The sequence below is a fragment of the Alosa alosa genome, chromosome 15 (assembly GCF_017589495.1).
Source record: "Alosa alosa isolate M-15738 ecotype Scorff River chromosome 15, AALO_Geno_1.1, whole genome shotgun sequence".
Taxonomy (NCBI): domain Eukaryota; kingdom Metazoa; phylum Chordata; class Actinopteri; order Clupeiformes; family Clupeidae; genus Alosa; species Alosa alosa.
Genome location: NC_063203.1, coordinates 25,173,586 through 25,197,758, shown reverse-complemented (window position 1 = coordinate 25,197,758; position 24,173 = coordinate 25,173,586).

Below are 24,173 nucleotides of genomic sequence, written 5' to 3'. Positions count from 1 at the left end.
TGACTAACAACATGGTAAACAGACTAACAACATGGTAAACAGTTAACAAATATGGGAACATACTTTTAATTAGTGACTTTGTTAGTGGTGTCTATTGGTACTGACTGTTTCACTGCATTCATTTTTATTTTTTCAAATGTGTTAATATTAATTGTCATTGCTTTTCTCAACTCTGTGGTTCATATCACTTATGGTTGCTATGGTGGTGTCAACAGGGCTGCAGATTAATATCAAAACAGCACCGTCATTTTTAACGAATTCTACAGTATATGCATTAGTTGCTATAAGGCTATATGCTATTACTTTTTATCAGTGACTATTAATACTTGTGACTGCTTCAATACATTTGTTGTGGTCACTGTCACTTGTGGCTGCCATGGCAGTGTGTGTGTGTCAGTGGAGCTGCAGATTAATATGTCCGTGTGACTGGCAGGATGCCCAGGCCAGCCATAGCGTTGTGCAAATGCTGCCCACAAACTGCCACGGGCCCACCCACCACATTTGACAAACACAGGACCAGGCCCAGGAATTTGTATATATATATATATATATATATATATATATATAAGTTTGGGGTCACTTATAAATACATTTCCATTCCACTATAGACAGAATACTAGCTGAGTTTAGTTGCATCAGTTGTGTTTTGATCAGGACAGCAGTTTTCAGATTACATTATGTGCTTACACAATTGCAAACGGGTTCTCGACTTGTAAAAATGGCTGATCTTTAATGCAATATCTTATTTAATACATAATGAATCCATTCAAAACAATTAGAACAAATATAATCCATACCATACATAATCTTTCATTTTTTTCCATTGTACAGTATTAATGTTAAAATGGTTGCATAATAGTAATCAGCAACACATATAATTGCTTAGAGTGCCAAGTGCTTTTGTCCATTAGGTGGTAGTTTGTAATGCAAGGTAGAAGCTGTGAATCCCTGATTGGTGTAAGAGCCTCATAATAAACACTTTCAAGCTCTGCTTACTCTCAGGGAAACATTCCACGGTGCTTTTCATGCCGAAGCTGTTCATTTTCAAAAAGCTAGGGTAGGTTCACAATCACAAGTTAGTCATGAAAAGATTAGCAATATTGGCCCTTAATTTAGGCCAAGTGTGATTAGTGCACGAGTAGACTCTGAAGCATATTGGTGCCTAACCAACTAAAGAAATAGGTAAATTCACAATCCATTTAGTTTAGCAGGAGAGAGGCTAAGTGGAGTTTCTCTGCTGTAGAGCAGACGCACGACTCCTTTCGGCTGTTCCGTAGAAGTAACAATGTTCTTGTTTTCTTTTCTCCACAACAACAACAACAGTGCAAGGATGGATTAGTTTGAATCAAGTGAGATTGAAAGCAGCCTTTGCCAACAACTCCACCATAGATTCCTCCCACATCGCAAAACACCCGCCAAGTGCTTTCACAGCAGCTACCCACCACCAAACAGAATCAACGATACTAAGCTCCCTGTTGAAATCCATTAGTTTAAAAAAAAGATTATAGCAACATCATCTTCATCAAACATACAATTTTCAATGCTCGGTTCCGCACTTAATCAATAAATTGATGTTTGCTTTTCCTGAAGCTTTATTAATCTTTTACTGAACTTTGGCAGGGTTAACAGGGACATGTTTGTCATAGGCTTAATCTTCATGGTAATTCGTGCGGAGGAGTTTCGCTCCACACCTTCACTGCTGGCAGTAGACTGTTATCTTTGGAGGTGGCTGGTTGAATGCGGCAGATTAATTTAGCAATAATTAATCCCTGACATGCTTAAACACAGTCTAGGCCTCATCCCCGCCCGCTCCATTGTTCAGAGGATTCATTATGAAGCATTATCAAGCAACCCCCAGATTTTGTATTTCTTTTGCTCTCCCATTTCTTCCTCCAAGTGGTGCATTTAGGTTGTGCGAGGGATTGTTAGGCTCTTGTTTCTGATGCTGTTACAGAGGGTGTCACAGCACGTAACAGGATTATTTTATGTTTCGCTGCCACTTAACTCCTCTGTGGGTAAAAAAAAACAAAAAAAAACATATATCTATCTGCCTGTTGAGCAGGGTTTGAAGAAAGAACGTTTTTTCCCTCACCAGCTCTTATCTGTACTGTAGTTCTCTCTCTTATCTGCAGCTCAGTCCTCTCAGGTTCCAAAGCCGGCACAAAACTCCAACTTTTGAGAGGATTTCAAAAGGGTCTCTTCAGTAGCAAACTCAAACACACATCACAGAGAAATGGAAGAACTCTGTACATATGGTATAATGTGCTATACTATTACACATTGATAATTACGTTCAGAATCAGCAGACATGCTAAGCAGACACTGCTATCCAAAACTCAGTTAAAGAGGTACAGGCAAAGCCAAAAATGTGTGCACCTCCGGGATCTACCCAATTGATATTAATCTGATCTACTAGCAGTCAGATAGTGTAATGAGTTTGGATGCAGTTACAGCATAACAAAACAATGAGTTTGGATGCAGTTACAGGATAACAAAAGCCATACAATGTGGCATGTTTCTTGGAGTGGTTTTAGTCAAACCAACCCAGAGATCCAAGAGAGGCATCTTATGATGAGACAGCAGGAGCCGCTCTCTGAAGAGCACCTGTGCCTAGAGTAGATCAGCCTCAGGGCCATTTTGCACACCGTGTACATATTTGTGTGAAATGTTACATGATTTTAAAATAAATATGACATCACACTGTGTCTTCTGTGTCATGTTTGCATACCAACTCTGAACATTTTTGCCCATGCATCGTTTTTCAGAACAGGTTTGAATATCTGCATTTCCCACATCCAGTTTGTTTGTTTGTTACTGGTTTTGAAAAGTGCAAAAACAACAACAAAAGGGCAGCCATGGGCTACTGGTTAGCGCTTCGGACTTGTAACCGGAGGCTTGCCGGTTCGAACCCCGACCAGTAGGCACGGCTGAAGTGCCCTTGAGCAAGGCACCTAACCCCTCACTGCTCCCCAAGCACCGCTGTAGCAGGCAGCTCACTGCGTTGGGATTAGTGTGCGCTTCACCTCACTGTGTGTTCACTGTGTGCTGAGTGTGTTTCACTAATTCACGGATTGGGATAAATGCAGAGACCAAATTTCCGGACAGGATCAAAACAGGATCAAAAGAGTATATACTTATATGTATACTACTATACAACAAAAACTACAAAATTACAGATTTTAGTGTGCAAAGACCTTTCCTCTGCTCCCGGGTCTGCTGTTATACGCAGGACCCTGACTTGGCATGGCACGTCCAATTGAATTTGAAGACGCCTTAAGCCAGAGAGCACACTGGCATCAGCAACACACCAGTGGCAAAGCCCTCCGTTAGTTTTGGGCCGTGTTAGCTGCTGCTAATTAGCCATCTGGTGTCTGTGGTGCTCTTCATTGTACATTGTCATGTTTGTTGCTCCAGGATGTGCGCTGTGATTGGTTAGAATGTCATGATTGTTGTCAGGTGAGACTAGCATTAACATTTCACTGCGGAACATCAAATGGGTTCCACTCCAGGAACCAAAACACTATTCTCAGCTCTATTAAAGTGTGCTTGCGGCCCCATTATTTCCCCTGTAGAACTGTAATACTACTACCGGTACTCTGCTTAACAGTGAGATTGCCGGCCAAATGATTATTGTCAGTGACAAGATATGGCTTCGGAAAGATTAAGTGAGTTTAATGGAGTCGAGCTCTTGGCTCTCTACTACACCATAGCAAATTGTTAGCGGCTCCAAGGCCCTATTGCCAAAGCACTGCCAGTTAGAAGCAGGAGTGTTAGATATAAAATATGAATGCCTTCTGTTACATTCACACGGAGCGTCAGTCTCAATGTGGACTTTCCTGATGTTTGAGGGTGTATGAGATTGACAGCTGAACCACTAGATCATGTAACTGTAATTGCTGTTTAACTTTGCTAGCAAGTTGTGAGTAGTTAGCTTGCTAATGTGAGTTGGCTGGATGTCGAACAGCAATGAATGTATTTGTTACAATAAAGGGATTTTTAGACAAGGCCTATTTCTTGCAAGATTTTACTGAGATGGTTTATCGAGTCAGTTCACTTGAATTATCTTGAATTATTTTTTCGAGTCGAGAGGTCTGTCAGCACATCTACATACAGGCAATCTGATTGGCCAATGCTTGGACTTCTGCTTCTAAAGTTGAACTTTTCTCAACTGTCTGGCTCAAGCAACACTATTGAAGCAAAGTGATGCCCCGTTTGAGAACACCGTGCTCTCAACATTAGTGTTCAAAGAACGATTTGCAGGTACCCAAAGCTCTTTACAGGCATCACAAGGGAATCCTGTCACCAGCAATGCTATGTACTGTACACTGGTACACTAATACAGTCTACATTTCTGTGGGGACAGATGAGAGAAAATGAGGCGTAATTACAGGAGAGTATCAGAGCACATCTGCTGAAGCGGCGTATGGGAGCTGTTCTGGAGGAATTTATGTGCGCTGGCATGTGTTCATTAGTACATTTTGTTATTTGAGCTATTTCCGAGATGTGCAGGACATTTTGGAGGTTTATACCTTTCTCACTACATCCTGTTCAACTTTTTGAAAACCCTTCCAGGTCTTTTATCTCTTTCTCCCTTATGATGTAATGCCTGTTGCTCCACCCTCACACTGTGTTTGATGTTCATGGGAGGAACTTGGTTGCTTTCATGGCAAAAAAATGCACACACACCAAAGCTTACAGCCAAATGGTCATAACTGGCCATATGTAGCGAAAATATATTACAGGATTTGTTTAAATGTCCTCTGAAACTTACAGTATCTACAAAGAAATATGTATAACTCTTGCAAAAACTAACAAAAAATAGGTCATCCAATTTGACTTTCTTATCAGAATAACACCAGGGTTGTCTCTTGCATGAAAATGTCTTTGGACATTTTTTCTTCTGACATTTTGCAGAATGTCTCTCTTCATCCCTCCTACTTACATTTCCAACTGATGAGCATAGATACTGTAGGTGCATGAATCCATAAATATACATGTGTATACCCAAACAAAATTAAACACACATATTCTTTCTACGCAACACACATATACAAACACACAGAGAGAGAGAGAGAGAGAAAGAGATGACAAACTTAGAAAATGTGCAGTCTGACACCGGCATTTACTAAGGTTAATCTCGCAGGCCTTTCTATGATCACACTAGGACAGATGGGGTGGGATAGGAAACATGTCCTTTTTAATGGAGAGGCTGCTATTTTTACTGCCCCACTGCTCTCTCTCTGTCTCCATCCTCTCTCTCTCCCTACGCTCTGTCTTTCTGTCTGACTTCCCATCTTTTCTCCTCACATCCTCTCTCTTTCAATTCAATTAAATTGGCTTTATAAGCATGACTGTTCTTCTACAGTGTTGCCAAATCAGTGCTGTATAAAAATAATAACATTGTAATTGTGATAATAACAGTGATAATAAAAATAATGACAGTGGAAAAAAAACAACAACAATAACTCCCTCTCTTTCTGTCTGACTTTCCCTCTTTTCTCCTCACATCCTCTCTCTCTCTCTCTGCCCCCCTTCCCTGCCTTCTTCCTCATCTAGATTCCCTGTCACCCTTGGAGAGGACAAATCGTGTTGATTAGGGATTTAGGCTTCGCTGCCTCGGGGTGCCACAGGCTAAGGTGCCGAGCCAAGACGGTGACCTCTACTAGTGGGGGTTACCTCAGCCTCTTATTGACATGTCTACTGGCACGGCCCCGTCTACTAATTTGTGGGATTCAGATTAGACTTGCAGGAGTCAGCTGGCAACACCGCACATCCCTTTTGTGCATATTTATTGGCCAGTCAGATTGAACCTGCCTGCATAGTTGCAAAGGGGCTGAGTTGTTGAGATGGTGGATTTGATTGTTGGTTAATGAAAAAAGAAACTAGGTCACAAAAGTTTTCCTCAGGCTTTTAGTAAAAGAAAAAAAGACAAAACACATTTGGATAACACGCTAAAATATGGTTCTTAATGAGCATAGTGTTTTATGCTGCACAGATGACTCAGAGTAAATTGAAAGAGAGATTTAAATCCAGACAAGAAAATAAGCAGCGAAATAACAGGCAATCTAACAAGAATCAAAGTTTACATCTTGTAAATATGAAGCTAATTATATTAATAAAAGTTATCTGCCAAAAAAACAAGCAAACTAAAATGAGCAATGATTACGGCAAAAGAGAGGGGGAAAATGTGTTGATGTTTGAAGTTTACTTGTCATTTACTTGTCAGTGTCTTTCCCCATGCAACCTATGCAAGGAATAGAGAGAGAAAAGGAGAAAGAGAGAAAAAAGGGGGAAGAGAGATAGTGTGAGAAGGAGAGAGACAGATCTTGATGTGCCTTATATGTGTTGGTCTGTGCCACACCATGCTCCCTGGAGTCTGTTGTGTCCCTCTGCCCACTGAGCTTCACTATGGCTTACATTCTGACAGCCCCCTCCCCCCCCCACACACACACAGACACACAGCCTTAATATTAAACTTGTCACACTTTTATCGCTCCATTCATGCTGGTTTGTCCCTTGTAAAGTGCTGTTTCTACTCCCTGGGCTTTATCTCCCTGCCATGGTACACATAGAGCCTGCTGCTATGACCTATTGCAGAGATATCCACTCTCAGCAGGGAGATTGTGTCCCAGAGAGGAGGCGGGAGAAGGCACCTGACATTTAATGCATGTAAATTAATATGCTCATCATCTTGTCCGCTATAACCCGACTTGGTCCTCAAATATTTTAGACTTTCATCAAGTCTATCTGACGTGTTCATAAAAGGGCGTTTGCACTACCATGAAGTAGTGAAAAATAATGATATTGCATTATTTTTTACATTAAGCATTATTATCAATGAATGTTGGTTATTTGATTCTGGTTTTTGATTCTGGTTCTTGTATTTTCTCAAAAAAGTAAGATAAACCTTCTTTGGAGATGATTTGTGTACAGAGCATAAGTCTACAGAACGTTTGTCTACAGACCATTAATCTGCCAGCGAGTTTGTCATATCGCTGACGTGATGCAACGTGTAGAGGTGAACAAAAGGCATTATCTCAAACAACTGTAGTGTTTTTTTGAGAGTATGTTAAAAAAAAAAAAAACACTGTCTGGAAATTGATACTCTACAGTAATGTGACAGATGAAATTAGATGGAAATCTGCACGCCATTCCTGCAGTTTATTTATATCGAACAATTTGTCAGCCTGAATGAAAAGGGAGATGGATGATTGGGTGGCATTAATGGCTTCTGTCTTTGATTGTTTCTTCTGAATTTACAATAGCAATTTCCATCCAGTGGGAGCCTGCTGAATGCCCATTAAACCGCACAGGAAGGTCTCCGTGTCCCACCATATGAATTACAATATGAGGAGAAAAAGGCAGTAAAAACCATAGAACAGTGGTAACAGCCACAGGTGTCATATTACAGTGGTCTGAGTAGGCTACCACTGTAACTATAACCCTCATCTCACTGCACCAGTTCTGGCCCATGATATCTGAGGAGCCGGTTTCTGATAATGGCATGTCTTCGTGTTTTATGAATGTTTGACCGCCTTGTCACAGTAAAGTGGTCTACATCATTCTCTCTCAATCATTTCATAAGAGTTCTCTTTATAAAAACAACTAAAGACAACACCTCTAATGTATACCCCAAGTAAAAAAAACAAAACACAAATGAAGGTGGGTGTGAACTAGATTATGCTGATGACGTAGTGCTATCTTTTCTTTTATTCGACCCAAGAAAGTATTCCTTGCCACTGTTGCTTATTCAGTTAGCCTTGACTTTTGGCCACAGGCCCTGTAGTGTACCTGGAGACAGTGTCAGCTATGGATTGTGCTCCAGAAGTGAATACAAATGAATTGAACTGAATCAGCCAAACACAATGTAGGACAGAACAATGAAGCCTGGACTTCCATTATTTTTCCATTATTAATGAGATGATGTTGAAATTGAATTTGAAAATGGTTTTCACATGCAGGCTGTAATGTTCATTGGCCTGTTTTATTTAGTTTATTTAGTTTGATTAAATGTCCCAGACAACCACCACAGCTTTCATGAGTACTGCATAAACTCCAAAGAGTTGATTCAGAAAAGACAATCAAATGAGATTTGTAGTATTTGTAGAATACAAGGGCCACATTGGGTTTTAAAAATTGGCTGACGGGCCACACAACAACCCACCCCCCCCATGACACACACATAAAAAAAAAATTATAGCCTATAATTTAGTATGAAAAGTATTTCTTTTAAAATATTAATTGCTTAAAAACACTGCTAATTTTATGCTGTTTAACACATGTATAAATTGTGCACTGTCGCTTTAAGACAGCCGCTTTAATTCATGTTCCGCTGCTCCGCTATGGCTAGTGCTGTACCTACGGCTGGGCCCTCTCACAGTTTTTAAATGGTCAGTAGTGGGAACTAATGTTGCCTTCATCATTTCCTTTTAAAAGTTTCTTATATGAAGGAGAAATCAATTATAAACAATGATAAGCCAGCTGGAACCTGCGGCTCTCTCCCTCTCGTGAGTGCAGACGCGTTCCCAATTAAATGGATCGCATAATGTTCACGTTAGATCTGTTAACTTAGTTTAACATGATGTTATCTCTATTTAACATGATGTTTTGACATTGACATTGTAAATGTTCTCTAAGGAGAGTGAAAAGCAGTTTGCAGTAAAGCTAACCAACGTCGTCTTTATCGCAGGAAAAAAATAGCGAGCAGCCTGATAACCAAATGAAATGCTCGGCGGGCCGGATCCGGTTGCCCACCCCTGCCCTAGTTGGTCAGAGCAATATTTTGCCTTTTCATTAAATTACAAAACTACACAAAATGAATTATGAAATTACGCACACATGGGGTGAGATTGATGAGCTGAACTGGGATGGGATCAGAAGATGTGCACCAGTCTGAAATAAACTAGGGTCCCCATCAGTCCCGGCGTCATGGGGGGGGGCCGGGCCTGTCCTGGAAGTCATCTGTGCCCGCCCTGGACAAGCTGCACCAACCAACCCCACTTTCCCAATCCCATGGATTGATTTTGAACACTAATTAAATGTAGGCCTATTATAAGTTTGTCAATATAGCATGTAGCATAAAACTTGTAAAATCTGTATTATTCCGTATCAAGAATATTAGGTAAGCCCAGCTATAAAGCACATAAATGGAGAGGAGGTTTTAGTGGCGCAGTCTACTTCACTTCTGCACCTGACATCCGATGACAAATATGGCTTATCGGCTCGCAGGTAGGCTATGTCTCGTATCGTAGTTAGTAGAAGTAGGCCTAGTAGTTTCTGGGTTTGTTTGATAGCGTCAACCTTTACTGTTTTTTTCTTCTGACCTAGTCGGAGAACATAGAGCTTGTTACCGTTCCAGGGCCGAAGTTAACTTTGGGGCTAACTCCCTAAGCTAACTCCCTAACACTGAACGTGGTTGGCAAATGTGGCTGAACTCTGAAAGTGGTTGGCAAATGAACGAGGATATTGGTTTTATCTGTGGATTTATTTTTGCATTATTTTGAATGATGACTCGCTCCAGTCTCAACAGCACGTCTACTTTTTCCACACGCATCTCAGTTCTAACACACATATCCCCTCTCGTTTTCTCCCTCTTCATCCCTGCGCACGGGGCTCTCTTAAAGGAGCTGCATCATTTTACAACAATTGCATCTACATTTCCATATTAGAATGTTTTGTCAAGTGTAAGCTTACACTACCGTGATCAATTTAAGTTCCCGTGCCCACCCTGGTAAGGTGTAATGCCCGTCTGTGAATTTGTGTCTGCCACCGGGTCTGGTCCCCATGGGCACTTGGATCGACGTGTGGGCAGAATGCTGCCAGCGGCTCCAAAGAATTGTTCAACTGGTGCTGTCTCAATTGACTGATGGTGTGGACAGTGTTGTAGTACTCGAGTCCGAGACTCAAACTCGAGTCCGAGTCATTAGCTAAATTTAGAGACTCGTGACTTGACTTGGACTTGAGCACTGAATGACTCGAACTTGGACTCGGATTTGTGCATTCGCACTCGCGATGACTCGTCGAGGACACAACTTTTTTTGTAATATATCATAAGGCTATAATTGTAGTATGTCATTAGGCTATAATTTGCTATATGATTTTAATATCTAAATTATGTGCAATGCTAATTTTAGTGCAAAGGAAAGTTAGGCTACTGCTTCGTGTCATACATCGCAAGTCACGTCATGTTCACATGCAAAGCAAACTAACGTTAACTTTAACACCAAAATGCCTGGAGACATGGCCGTCGCCATGTCAATGTAGTATTGCCAGGCAATATTAGTTCTCATAAATGACATGACATTACCTAAGATTACACTCAACAAGATTACATCACACACAGCTGCTGGATAGCTGATCATCGTGACTTAGTGAACAGTGTTTTTCCTGACTGACGCGAGAAGCGAGGTCCATTCATTCATTTTCATTTGGGGCGTGCCCTGCCGTAGCCTGACGAGCCAGATCCACATTAAAATGTAGGGTCTGGGCACTCACCGTTCACAGTACAGTCCTAGGGGCGGGATAATCGGTTGTCTTTCAAATTCCCTCTGCACGCAATAGGACAGCGCTAGTCCCATGCGTTTCCCACCAGCGGAGCTAGTTGACTAATAAAAGCTTAACTCGTGTCACACTGTTCGCCAACAGCAACATTATCTTATTTGTTTTCAAGTAGCAGGGAATTCAAGCCAAACCGTTGCAACTATGCCATCAATCATTATGTTAAGCCCACCTAACGACTCTATACATGATTTGATTGGCCTGATAGAAGTTTAATTTTTCGAGCTCACAAGCCAACGGAGAGTTGCTAGACTTAGACCTTGCTGCCGCCAGGGTGCGTCTAGATTTCTAGGCTAGCCCTGCCGTGCTTCTGTTTGTTAATTTGCAGCAGGCTATTATCGGATCGAAAGAAAAATAAATTAAAAGTTTTCCCAATCAAGATATAGTATACTTCCTCATTTTGGTGTCATAAAATATAGAAGCATAACATTAAATTGCCTAGTAGAGTGTCCATGTAGCGTGTCAATGTAGGCCTACGTGTCTGCGCAAGTGAAACTGACAAACTGAACCTCTCGTGGGTAGGCCAGAAACAACTATATTTAAAACCACGAATGAAGTGGATTACTGTTACTGTTCAAACGAGCGATTTGATAGCCTAATCCACTGCACCAAAAAAAAGGAAATATCAACTTGTTCTATTTCTAACATATATATATATTGTAGCAAATAGTAGCCTATGACGATGGCAGCTTAAAAAACATTTATTTCACTCATCTCGCTGAAATGAACGTAGAATGTGGCCTGTTGCGCAAAGAAATTAATTAGGCAGATGATATGCATCTCCGTTAACCGAAAGCTAGTTTTCATCTACATTGTTGGTGTGAAATATGTCTCCATAGTGTCAGTGAAGTGATAACATTATGCAGTTGCAGGTCGCCAGTGTTCACGTCACAGGAGTCAGAAAGAAGCTACCAAGACGAGCCCTGCTCTGTTTCTGTCCCTCCCAAACTGCACCAAAATTGTGTAGTCTATTTAACAGCAAGAATTTTAAAAAAATGCCCAGGGAGGCCTTCTTATGATCCACACTACCTCTTACAAAATAGACCTACTCCAACGTCCATCTAGCTCTTGTGAAGTATGAACTTCTACAACACTGCCTACAGAGTACAATTGTCAGCAGTCAGTAATAGCATAATGTGACTTAATGGTCTGTGTGATTGGGATGTGGATTGCTCATTTATTATGAGTAGGCGAGGCTATAGTATGGCTATGGTATGGTATTCTCTCCGATATAATAAATACAACACATTGGGTTTGGCAAGAAATTTGGCAATACTACTTTCACACAATTGATGACACCCCTGCATGGAGACAGAAGATTGTCCGTTTTGCTTTTAAGGATTTCATCTGCAATGGGAAAAAATGGAACGACATATAGGCTATGCTTACTTTAGTGCTGGACTTGGACTCGACTTGATCAATAGGGACTCGACTTCGGTTCGGCGTGGATCAATAGTGACTCGACTTCGGACTTGACTTCGGATGAGTAGTGGACTTCGACTTCGGACTTGACTTGGAATTTTTTTTTAATGACTTGGACTTGACTCGGACTTGAACACTGGGGACTCGAACCTGGACTCGGACTCGAGGCATAGTGACTTGACTACAACACTGGGCGTGGACCAAACGCCCAGCACACAAAGAGGATCACACACGAGGGAGAACTAAAAGGGAAACACGTTACAACAAAGACACTAACATTACACTCAAAACTAAAGAGAAACACAGACATAAACCCCAAATGTTCACTCCCGCATCCCAGCATGCCCTGCGTGGGAGAACGCTACGCAATGTCTTGTGCGCCGTTACAATACATTATTGCTTACCAGATTTTAGTCACCGATGATTAGTTCCCTGATTATAGCACAGAGAGTGTTTAAAGGGGTGGTTCAGGATTTTGGACATAGGACCTCATTTCCAAGTAAGCAAGTGTGATATTTATCAGTGGAGACACGTTTCATCCAGTCCTTCTAATTGCAGAGTTCGCAGGTGCTAGGCTAGCGCAAGTCAACGGTATGTGCTAGCCTGCCATTAAAAACAGTCTTACCCACTCCAAAGTACACCCAAGGCAAATAAATTATAACGCCAGACTATCGATGTAAATGTCTGTATTGATAGTTTTATTTCTAACATTATTCTATCCTTGCATTTCAACGATCGCATTACATTTTGAGGGACTCGTGTCTTAGCAGCGGCAGAATTATACTTGCTCCAGTTAGTAGTACTGCGCCAAAAAGTAAACAGTAAAGCGCACTCCAATGGGGATACCTAGTAGTAGCCTTGGTAATATCAGTCCGCCGCTGAGATGCAAAATGACTACTACCAACTTCAGGGAACAAAGTATAACTATTGCAACGCGATGCGAGGGTAGTTGTATTTCTTACACTATTCTATCAACACAGACATTTACATCGATTGTCTGGAATTTGCCTCGAGTGTCCTTTGGAGTAGGTAAGACTTTTTAGTGGCAGGCTAGCACATACCGTTGACTTGCGCTAGCCTAGCACCTGCAAACTCTGCAATTAGAAGGACTGGATGAAACGTGTTGAAAACGGTCTCCACTGATAAATATCACACTTGCTTACTTGGAAATGAGGTCCTATGTCCAAAATCCTGAACCACCCCTTTAATGACGAGAGGTACATTTCTGATAGCAGTCGGGCCCACTGAGTTCCATGCTAGCCTTGTTTCCCCCAGGAGTCTGGAGGCAACTTCTCCATGCAGATGGTCTGTTTTAAACCCCTGTGTACTCCTGTTTCTTGCTTGCATTGTGTCTGACAGACGTGCGTGCGTACACACACACACACACACATAAACACACACACAGGTGCTCAGGGCGCTCAAACACCGAGATTGGTACGTGGGAGACATACAGTAATGTTGACAGTCATAATTCGGCCTGTGGTCAGATGAGATGCACAGTGTTAATCTGCTGTCTCTTGTTTTTAATTAATGACCACTCTCTCTGTGTTAGTGTCATGGTGACGATTATTCCAGCCGTAATGAATGAGTGTACAAACACACGCACACATACACACACATGGTGGGGGGATGTGTTGCTTCACTGACGTCCTCACTTGATTGTGTTTATTTTTCTCTTCGGGTGTGGTTTGTCTGTTTGGTTTTGTTTTTGCTTTGTTCTGTTTTGTTTTGTTTGTTGATGTTGTTACTTCAATCGTCTAACCTTACTTCTCTTCCTAGTGACCCTCACCTCATGACGGACCTGCGGCGGCGGCGTGGTGTCCCATGGCCTGGCCTGGCGGCGGCCGTAACTCCGCGAGCGATGGAGCGTGAAATTAAGAGCTGTAATAACGTGGCGCAAGGTGTGCCACAATGACACATCCTCCCTGTGATAAGCACTGGATAATTCATGGCGTCACTCTGCGCCTGTCGAGGCCCATTGAGCCCCAGAGTGATCGCTCCAATGAGATAAAAAAAGGAGGAAAAAAAATACAGAAATAAATAGAGAAAGAGAAAGAGAGATGCTGGGTGTTTAGCCAAATATTTTGTTGAGATAATTTGGGAATGTCTGGTTTCTGGTTTTAAAACAACAAACACGCACACATGACACCAATGTCTGAGTCACTTTCTTTTCACATTATGCTTTGTGTGTTGGAAAGAAGAAAGTCTTCACTCTAGTCTTCTTTTTGGGGGCTTTGTAAGACAATGAATATTCAAAGTTTACATCTAATTATGAAATTTGTAAAATTATAAAATATATACACCCTCTACATTTATTGGCAGCCCTGGTAAAGATGTGGAAAAACAGAGATATAAAATAACTCTTTTGACATTTTATCTTAGCTTCACAATGAAAGTTGAGGAAAAATCCAACCTTGAAGGGAAGCAAATTTATTCTGAGAAGAAAAAAATCCCTCATATAGAAAGTCAAATTCTAAATAAAAACATAATTGTGGCACAAAATTAATGGCACCCCTAGAAAAATCGTATTGCCAAAATGTAACCGAAACTTTTATGGTATGGTTTATGATACGGTAAATATTATTATATCAAGGTTCACAATTGCTGAGAACAGCCCTTCTTCCTCCAAGTGCTGATGTTGTGCAGTAGAACTATTGAAAAGTCAAAAACTAGTATGCATCGCACACTGATGGGTATATTTTGCTGACTTTAATTGGCGTGAACAACGCGTTTCGCAATTTGCTTCATCAGGTTCACGTTCCTGATGAAACAAATATATATTTATAGCATTTGAAACATATACTATATGTCATTTCTTCATGTCCCCTGTAGCTAATAGATGTATGATTTGCAATGTCATGGAAACACTGCAAACCTCATTATTATTTTTATCGACTGCAACTTTAAAAAACAGCTCCAGGTTTCTCTTTACATGTTCCCTGGGCGTTGAGGCTGCGCCCTGAGACTTCTCAGCCCCGGCATGTTTTCCTGCCTCTCCACTCCTAACTAAATTAAACTGCCGACCCGCGGGGTCAGCAGCCAAAGAAACTAGGCAGCCATTATAAATTTAAAAACACCTTGGACATAATTAATTTAACACCCCCTCATTCCTCAAGTAATGTAAACTTCTCTCTCTCTCTCTCTCTCTGTCTCTCTCTCTCTCTATGATTCCCTCAGCGAAAGCTGGAGGTGAGATGAGGTGAGGGGTGGTGAGGGGTATGTGATGTGAGACTGTCCTCTATTTAAGTAACTCAGCCTGCCTGGCAGGCTCTGCCGCTGGAGGGATTGAGAGAGAAGATGAGGCCTCGGGATGAAGTCAAACGCATGATAGATGGCACCAGGTGCAGATAAGGGCTAGTGCTCTCGCTCTGGAGCTTAATTACATATTACTCAATTTGTTTGGGGATTTGATGTTTGAGGCCATTCACGCCTCTCAATTAGATGAGCAGTTATAACCTCAAGTGAGCGAGCTGTCCTAATTAGACTTCTGGTCCATGAAGGCAGCTAGCTATTAAATTCTACTCATTTATGATGCTTTTTCCCACTAACCTTCCCCTGGGCTAGCTAGCACTGTGGGAGGTATCTTCAACCGGGTCATCCTGGCTTCTCTAAGCCCATCAAGGCCACTGTTACCCCCCCCAACACTCATGTGAGAGCAAGCCAAGTCCAAGCAGAAAATACCCTCCAATCAAAATAGCCGGGGAGATTTCTTACTCAGTACAGTACGTCATCAAAATACAAAGAGAGGACAAGCTAACATTAGCTTCTCTGGTTCTCTGGTGGAGGTTAATGAGGTCCCCCCTTCACTTCCTCCTTCCCCCTATCACCATCATTCATAAACCCTTTATAACTCTTATTGTGAAGTGGTACAGCATCTCTTATCAACTGGAGAGGCAGAATGTATGCACCTTGGCAGTGCTTCACTTAGATTGGACGCAAATCAACTGAAACCATATGGAACTGAAGTTCAATTTTAAATTCGAGTTCAATTGTATGCAGTGTGTATACCATAGCAATGTGTTAACCCAAATAATTATGTCCCCTTTCATAATGTAATGCAAAAACATGCCAACATTTTACTGTGTATTATACTAAGTATTGACATGTCAAAGATGTGATGCTGCACCCCCCTCGGCAAAACGCACACCCCTGGCAAAGGGTTGTTGATATTTGAGCTTTACAGGCATCACTTCCTGCCATGCTCCTGAAGTACTGTGTTGATTGGCTAGGATTGTAGATGGGTTGGTTGCTTCCCATCTACAGAACCAGGGTGGTGTAAAAACCCCAGCAAACACACTGCAAAAAACCAAGTGTTATTGATATTGATATTAAGATTAAAAAATCTATTTGGTATTGTTTTTAGTATGAAAAGACTTACCTAGCACCCTCTCAAAAGATCATTTTGACTTAATTTAAGAAGACTTTAACTTATTTTAAGGAGTCTTATCAAGACAAATTTGCTCAACGCACTGTCAGACAAATTTGCTTGTTTTTAGGACAAATTTGCTTAACGCACTGGCAGACAAATTTGCTTGTTTTCAAGATGAGATGTCTTAAAATAAGTCAAATTTCTTTTAAATTAAGTCAAATGATTTCACAAAAAAGTGCTAGGTAAGTCTCTTTATACTGAAAACAATACCAACTAGTTTTTTTAATCTTGATATAAGATTAATAACACTTGGTTAGATTTTGTTAGATAAGCAGTTTTTGCAGTGCACTGAATGGACACCAGGAGCACCTTAAGGAATAATACATCAAACTGGACAAAACTGTGAGTGAAGAATGCAGAACTGTACCTTTAACTTCAGCAACTGGTCATCACTGGTCTATTTCCATATATGTGTTTTTTTTTTTTCCATCACAGAGTAATCCCTCTCCAGGTAATACAATCCCCAAGTCCTTTGCCCCAGTCTCATGTTGTTGACTGATGAAAACGACCCTTCATGTTAGGTTGAGGCTGAGGCAGAGGCCAGTGTCAAGATTACATTATCCATCACACCGTAATCTGCCAGGCATATGAGACTGAGCCACCTCTGCATAACAGGATTACAGCACATATCCATAGGCTGTGCATGAGTTCTGCATGTTAGTGCATTCAGGTTAGCTTTGCTAATTCCACACATGTGTGGAGTTCATTTATTTATGCATGCTTTGTGCGCTTCTGGCTTTGCGTGTTCATGTGGTGTGTGTGTGTATTTCGTGTGTGCGTGTGTGTGTGTGTGTGTGTTTGAGGGCAAAAGCTATCTGACTTGCAAAGTCCGATGTGAATAAACATGAAACCTTTGAGCACACCTCGAGTCCCAGAAATGACAGTGGGAGTCGGGCAGCAGCGACAATGGCAACACCATTTGAAATATTGCAATGTGTAATCTGAGCTTATCTTCATTGGACTGCCAAACTGTCCTATATGGATCTTGCCTATCATGTTCTGTAAGATAGCTCATGGCTATTCATGGGAAATGGTTGCATTCTGAATCACATGAGAGAGAGAAAAAAAGAATTTTAGTGTTTAAATACAGCCACACACTGTATGTGCTCAGGTCTGTTGTTGTAGATGTTAATTCTTCGAAAAAATCCTCTTCATAAAGTATGACATACAAAGCACCTTTCTTTTCTCAGTCAAAAATAAATTAATAAACGATGGTGTCCCTCAGTGCTCCACTATTGTGCTTGTGTGTTATGACCATGAATTGTGAAATTCATTGCAATTATTCAAGCGCAGACTTGTTTGCTGAAGGAGATTTATGCAACTACTTTATTACTGAGAACTCCTTTTCAGACATATAAAGTAGCCTACACACAGAGGGAGAAAGGTGTTTCCATTACTTAATTAATACAGTAAAGTAACCAGACCTCAAGTGTCCTGTTTGCAGTAAAACTACCATGCTACAGTGGCACACAGCAGTATACAGCATGTTGTGGCAAGCAGCTCCCTTGCAGAAACATTTTCTAGCTTTGACAGGCTTCTTCAGTTCCTTCCAGCCTGGGTCACCTTGTTTGTTACTGGGCCCTGTGTCTATTCATGTTGAAATTCACTGAGAAACATCCTGGGCCTGTGCTCTATAGCCATTTGTTTCCTTCATCCCATTATACAATTAGTTTCAATCTCACTTCCATCTTGGTATGTACACTAAAAAACGTGTTAACACTCGAAGACCATGCAAGTTTACAGTTCTACGCCTTTAGATTATTTGGATGCAGTGGAACAGCTAACATCTGAACATAGGAAAAGTTTTCATGTAATCTGCTACGCTACAGTGACAACAGCCTCCAGAAGAGGAATGGTTGTCCTGTACAACATTTTTCACCAGAAGAACAACATTCTTCACTAACATTCCTCACTTTTCCCTCAATGTCCACCTTCAAGAAAATAATATCATACTATTAGTTAGGGAAAGTTAGGCTTTTTTTTCCGCCAATCTGCAAAAAAAATTCTTACCAATAGCTTTGGTATAGCTAACACCTCCCAATTTATCCACGGCCAAATCCTTGGGGAAACACCTGGAGAGCCCATCTAGTTTGGGGTGCCCAGGGACTGGACAAAAATTATGAAAACATTTTTTTTTTACCAATATTAGCTTTTGAGATGTCTAACTAGGGGTTTGTAGGGGTGCTGAATCTATCCCAGCCATTTGTCAAGCCAAGCCAAGTCCGTAAAAAATCCATAACAAGTGGTATTATTAAACAATTACAAACTTCCTTAATCAGTTTAAAATTTAACAAACCTCATCCCTCAACTCCCCTGCACTCCCTCACTCCTGTTATCATCTGGCCGGTTGATGTTCTGGCAAGAGTTAAGATGACAGTTCCAACAAGCAGAAATACACTTCACTCCTTGCTTTTTACAGCAGCACCTGAGAGTGTCACAGACGCCTGCACAGTTGCAGTTGACAAACTTCAGAAGGTAGTCTGGTACAATGGGATCTGGTGTGACTGGTGCATAATCATGTTCTCCTTGTTTCTATCCACACTCAAGGACATCTAGTGATGAATTTTGTAGCAGTAGCCAATCTCTGGTCTGGAGATATGCCCGCAGAGAGTGCTGTTCTGCAGCTCCTGTAGTCGGAGGTAGTTTCTAAGGCTTGATACTAGTTATGTTGTCCTCATGAGTTTTACATTTTGTTTTACATGTTGCTCACTGTCTACCCTCCATGTTGGACACTCTTTTTTCTCTCTCTCTCACACAGACACATTTATGCACATTGACTCTCTTACAAACACATTCACAACCACACACAAACACATTCACAACCACACACACACACACACACCTATGCACATTGACTCTCTCACAAACACATTCACAACCACACACCCACAAACACATATGCACACACTAAATAAAGTTCACACCTTCACTGACACTGTCTCTCAGGTGGCCCAGTTTCCGAATGCTCTGCTTCACTATGTGATATGTGTATGTCACAGTACATGTTGGCATTCATGGTTCCTTCAATGAACTGTAGCTCCCCAGTGCAGCACTCATGCAGCCCCAGACCATGACACTCCCACCACCATGCTTGACTGTAGGCAAGACACACTTGTCTTTGTACTCCTCACCTGGTTCCCGCCACACACACTTGACACCATCTGAACCAAATAAGTTTATCTTGGTCTCATCAGACCACATGGTTCCATTATCCAGGTCCTTAGTCTGCTTGTCTTCAGCAAACTGTTTGCAGGCTTTCTTGTTCATCATCTTTAGAAGAGGCTTCCTTCTGGGACGACAGCCATGCAGACCAATTTGATGCAGTGTGCGGTGTATGATCTGAGCACTGACAGGCTGACCCCCACCCCTTCAACCTCTGCAGCAATGCTGGCAGTACTCATACGTCTATTTTCCAAAGACAACATCTGGATATGACGCTGAGCATGTGCACTCAACTTCTTTGGTCGGCCATGGCGAGGCCTGTTCTGAGTGGAACCTGTCCTGTTTAACCGCTGTTTGGTCTTGGCCACCGTGCTGCAGCTCAGTTTCAGTGTGTTGGCAATCTTCTTATAGCCTAGCCATCTTTATGTAGAGCAACAATTATTTTTTTCAGAACCTCAGAGAGTTCTTTTCCATGAGGTGCCATGTTGAATTTCCAGTGACCAGTATGAGAGTGTGAGAGCGATAACACGACATTTAACACACCTGCTGCCTATTCACACCTGAAACACTAACGAGTCACATGACACCGGGGAGGGAAAATTGGGCCCAATTTGGACATTTTCACTTTCACTTCAGGGGTGTACTCACAAGCGGTTTAGACATTAATGGCTGCTTGTTGTGTTATTTTGAGGGGACAGTAAATTTACACTGTTATACAAGCTGTACACTGACTACTTTACATTGTAGCAAAGCGTCATCTCTTCAGTGTTGTCCCATGAAAAGATATAATAAAATATACTCAGTTTTGTGAAATTCTATAACTAGTGTCAAGCCTGAGACACTGCCTCCAATTACAGGAGCTGCAGCACAGCACTCTCTGTGGGCATATCTCCACTGGATGCCCTTGAGTATGGATATGTGCTTCCCCGAGGATTTGGCCGTGGATAAATTGGGAGGTGTTACTAGACACCTACTGTTTAGGAACACATAGTAAAAAAAGCTATTGGTAAGAATTTTTTTTATATATATATATATATATATATATATATATATCTTTATTTCTCTCTATCTCTCTATCTATAGTATCTATCTCTCCCTTCCAATCTCTCTCTCACTCTGTGTGCACTGCAAAAAATGAATTCTAACCAAGTGTTATTGATCTTATATTAATATTAAAAAATCTAATTTTAAATCTAAAATCTAGTTTTTAGTATGAAAAGACTTACCTAGAGCCCTCTCAAAAGATCATTTTGACTTAATTTAAGAAGACTTTAACTTATTTTAAGGAGTCTTATCAAGACAAATTTGCTTGTTTTTAGGACAAATTTGCTTAACGCACTGGCAGACAAATTTGCTTGTTTTCAAGATAAGATGTCTTAAAATAAGTGAATTATTTTTTAAATTAAGTCAAATGATTTCACAAGAAAGTGCTAGGTAAGTCTGTTTATACTGAAAACAATACCAACTAGTTTTTCTTATCTTGATATAAGATTAATAACACTTGGTTAGATTTTGTTAGATAAGCAGTTTTTGCAGTGTGTCTGTATCCCCCATCTCAATCTGTCTCAGTTTCTCTCTCTGTGGTTTGTCTGTCCTTCTCCCTATCCATCCACCTCCCCATCTCTCTCGCTCTCTCTCTCGCTGTCTCTCTGTCTTTCTCTCTCACTCATTCTCTCCATTTCCATCACAAAAACAAGATCTCATTTTTTAGTGTTTGTCTTTCCGCTTTGGTGCTTTGAGGCCAGCACTCCCCCGTATCTCTAAACAATCTTTAGAGACGCCGTGGCCTTTCTGCAAAGCCTCGCCCGCGGCTGTCATTACTGGATGCCTCGATTGCTGAAAAGGGCCTCGCAGAAAATGGACTAAATTGGGGAAGATGGGGAGATGAGATCAACAATGCAACACTCTCTAATCTTTCAACTGAAAAGAAAAGGGTGGAAAAAAAGTGTGAAAGTAACAAAACAGAAAATCAAATTTGATGTTAAACGGCTGTGTCATGGGTTTGGCGGAGGAGGGGTAAGTAGTTCATGGTAGACAACATTAGCATTAGAACCATCATTAGCATTAGCACAAACACCATTTGCAATTGAAATCTGCTGTCCCTGAATGTAGCTTTGTATCTTGAAGGCAAATCAGTTGACCTCACAAAAGTACTCACAGCATAAGAATGCAAATAAAATGTACAAGTACACTTAAATACTTAGTTGCAGATATTGTTTGTTTTGTTGGTTAATGAAGAGATTTTGATATAATACATTGTGGCATGTTTCGTTCATTTGACCCCCTCTTTATATTCTCAGTTTTAATAGTAACAATGACACATGTAGAGTTTATTATAGGAATGATGTACATTAACAACACTCTGAAACAGGTTCTGTTCTCCAGAATCCAATGTCTGAAATCATATGCATAGACAAGAGAATGTCTTTGTGAAGAACAACAGAAAAAAAAAGATCTTTAATGGATTCATGTCCCCGAGGAGTTTAAGCTGACCGACAGTGCCTGACACATGTCAATCAAACTGGCAAGGGCCTCCGGCTGATTGATGAGATCACTCTCCAGCTTCCTGCCACAATGAACCCATCTCACACATCCACACAGCTATGCATTATAACTGGACAGTCTCAGCTGAGATGTCTTCTGTTGACCTCAGCCTCCAGGAGGTGGATCGGAACAACTCTTTCTTCCTAATCAGTCATCGCAGGTGTCTGTTTGAAGAGGACTGTGGCTGTGATTCTTGTACAAGTACAAGTACAACACTGGAGACAATGACAGACATCAGGCCTGCAGGGAGGGTGGTGTTAACACAGATTAATAACACTGCAACACATCTGTCTAGTCACACTCGCTGGGGTAACCTAATTTATTTTGCCACACACTCTGGGGCAATGCTGTCAACTTGCACACAAGGTATAGGATGAAAGTAACCGTAGCAGCAAGGGAACAAGTTCTTTGTATTGCATTTGCATTGCAGGTGCTAATTGGACACATTTGGGCTTGATCAAGAATAAGACTTCTTATAATAAAGAATAGAATATTACAAATAAGAAGAAATATTAAAATAACTGTTAGTAAAGAAGAATTAAGCCAAACCCTTGGCTAACCTTAGGTTCTCTTTCCTCTTTTTTTTTCCCCTCAGAATGTAATATGTGCATGTCATACAGTCGATACATTGGTTTGGGAAACACAAGCTCTGCTACTCTTCCTCATCAACATGGAGTGATGTAGGCGCACCAATCAATTCCCCCGTCCTGATTAAATGCCTGATGTGCGTTGCGACACACCCATTCATATCCCATACATGTTATTTTAAGCTTGGCCAAGGCCTACCGAGCAATTACAGCAGTATCACTGAGCCGTGACCTTTGTTAATAACATGACTTGGTGAAAACCTTGATACTAAGCTTGGCTGGCTAAATTTGGACCCTACAGAGAACAGCATGAAAACAAAATACTAATGAACAGGGTAGGCAGCTCGACACTCCACATCATTTGGTGCAAGCGTCATTTTCTTAGAGGCGAAGGGGTGATAAATGGCCTATTTAGAAACACATTTCCGTATTTAACATCATGGTGTCTGGGCATTACTCCGCATTACACAAATCGCTTGCATCAAAACAAGACTTCAACCAAAAACAGTTGTAATGTGTGATTTATAGCTTACAATGTTAATTATTGTTTGTAGAGACAAAAATATACGATTGCCATTGCTTATTTACAACTTTATAATTAGTAACTTGAGACAGGTAGACATAGATTCATACATGAACTACAGTATGTTGATATAAAATACATGGCTCTTTGAACATCTTTCTCCATCGTGGTAATCTATGCAGTTCCTCTTAAAACATTTATCTATCTACTTTCATTTCTAGTATCCCCTTTCCTTATCAAGCCCACCACCAAATAACTCTCTCTGTGCCTGTGTAAGTCTCTCTCTCTCTGTGCCTGTGTAAGTCTCTCTCTCTCTGTGCCTGTGTAAGTCTCTCTCTCTCTGTGTGTCTCTCTTGCTCCCTTTCTATCAATCCTTTTATCCTCCTCTCAACTCCATTTAGTGAGATAAGGCCCCCTCTGTCTGTCGAGGCTGAACCTTTGCTGCTACAGGACACTTCCAGAGCAATCAGTGGTGGCACCTGTGTTGTGTCCAACAAGAGCTGACCGACTGTACTTCCCAACCAGAGTCAGCCGTGGCCCACTTGTTAGCACTCTGGACTTGTAACCGGAGGGTTGCCGGTTCGAGCCCTGACCAGTGGGCCGTGGCTGAAGTGCCCTTGAGCAAGGCACCTAACCCCTCACTGCTCCCCGAGCGCCGCCGTGTGTGTGTGTGCTTCACCTCACTGTGTGCTGTTTGTGTTTCACTAATTCACCGATTGGGTTAAATGCAGAGACCAAATTTTCCTCACGGGATCAAAATAGTATATATACTTATACTTATACTGAAATGAGTGGAGTGCTACTGGTTGTAGAGCTTATGTACTCAACTGAATCAAGCTGGCCATTGATGTGCTCTTCTTTACGGCATAGACCTCTGAAGTTTGCCTACAAAAGCACCCAGAACTGCAATACTTTCCCATATAAGGAGATCTGGGTACCATCTTCGCCC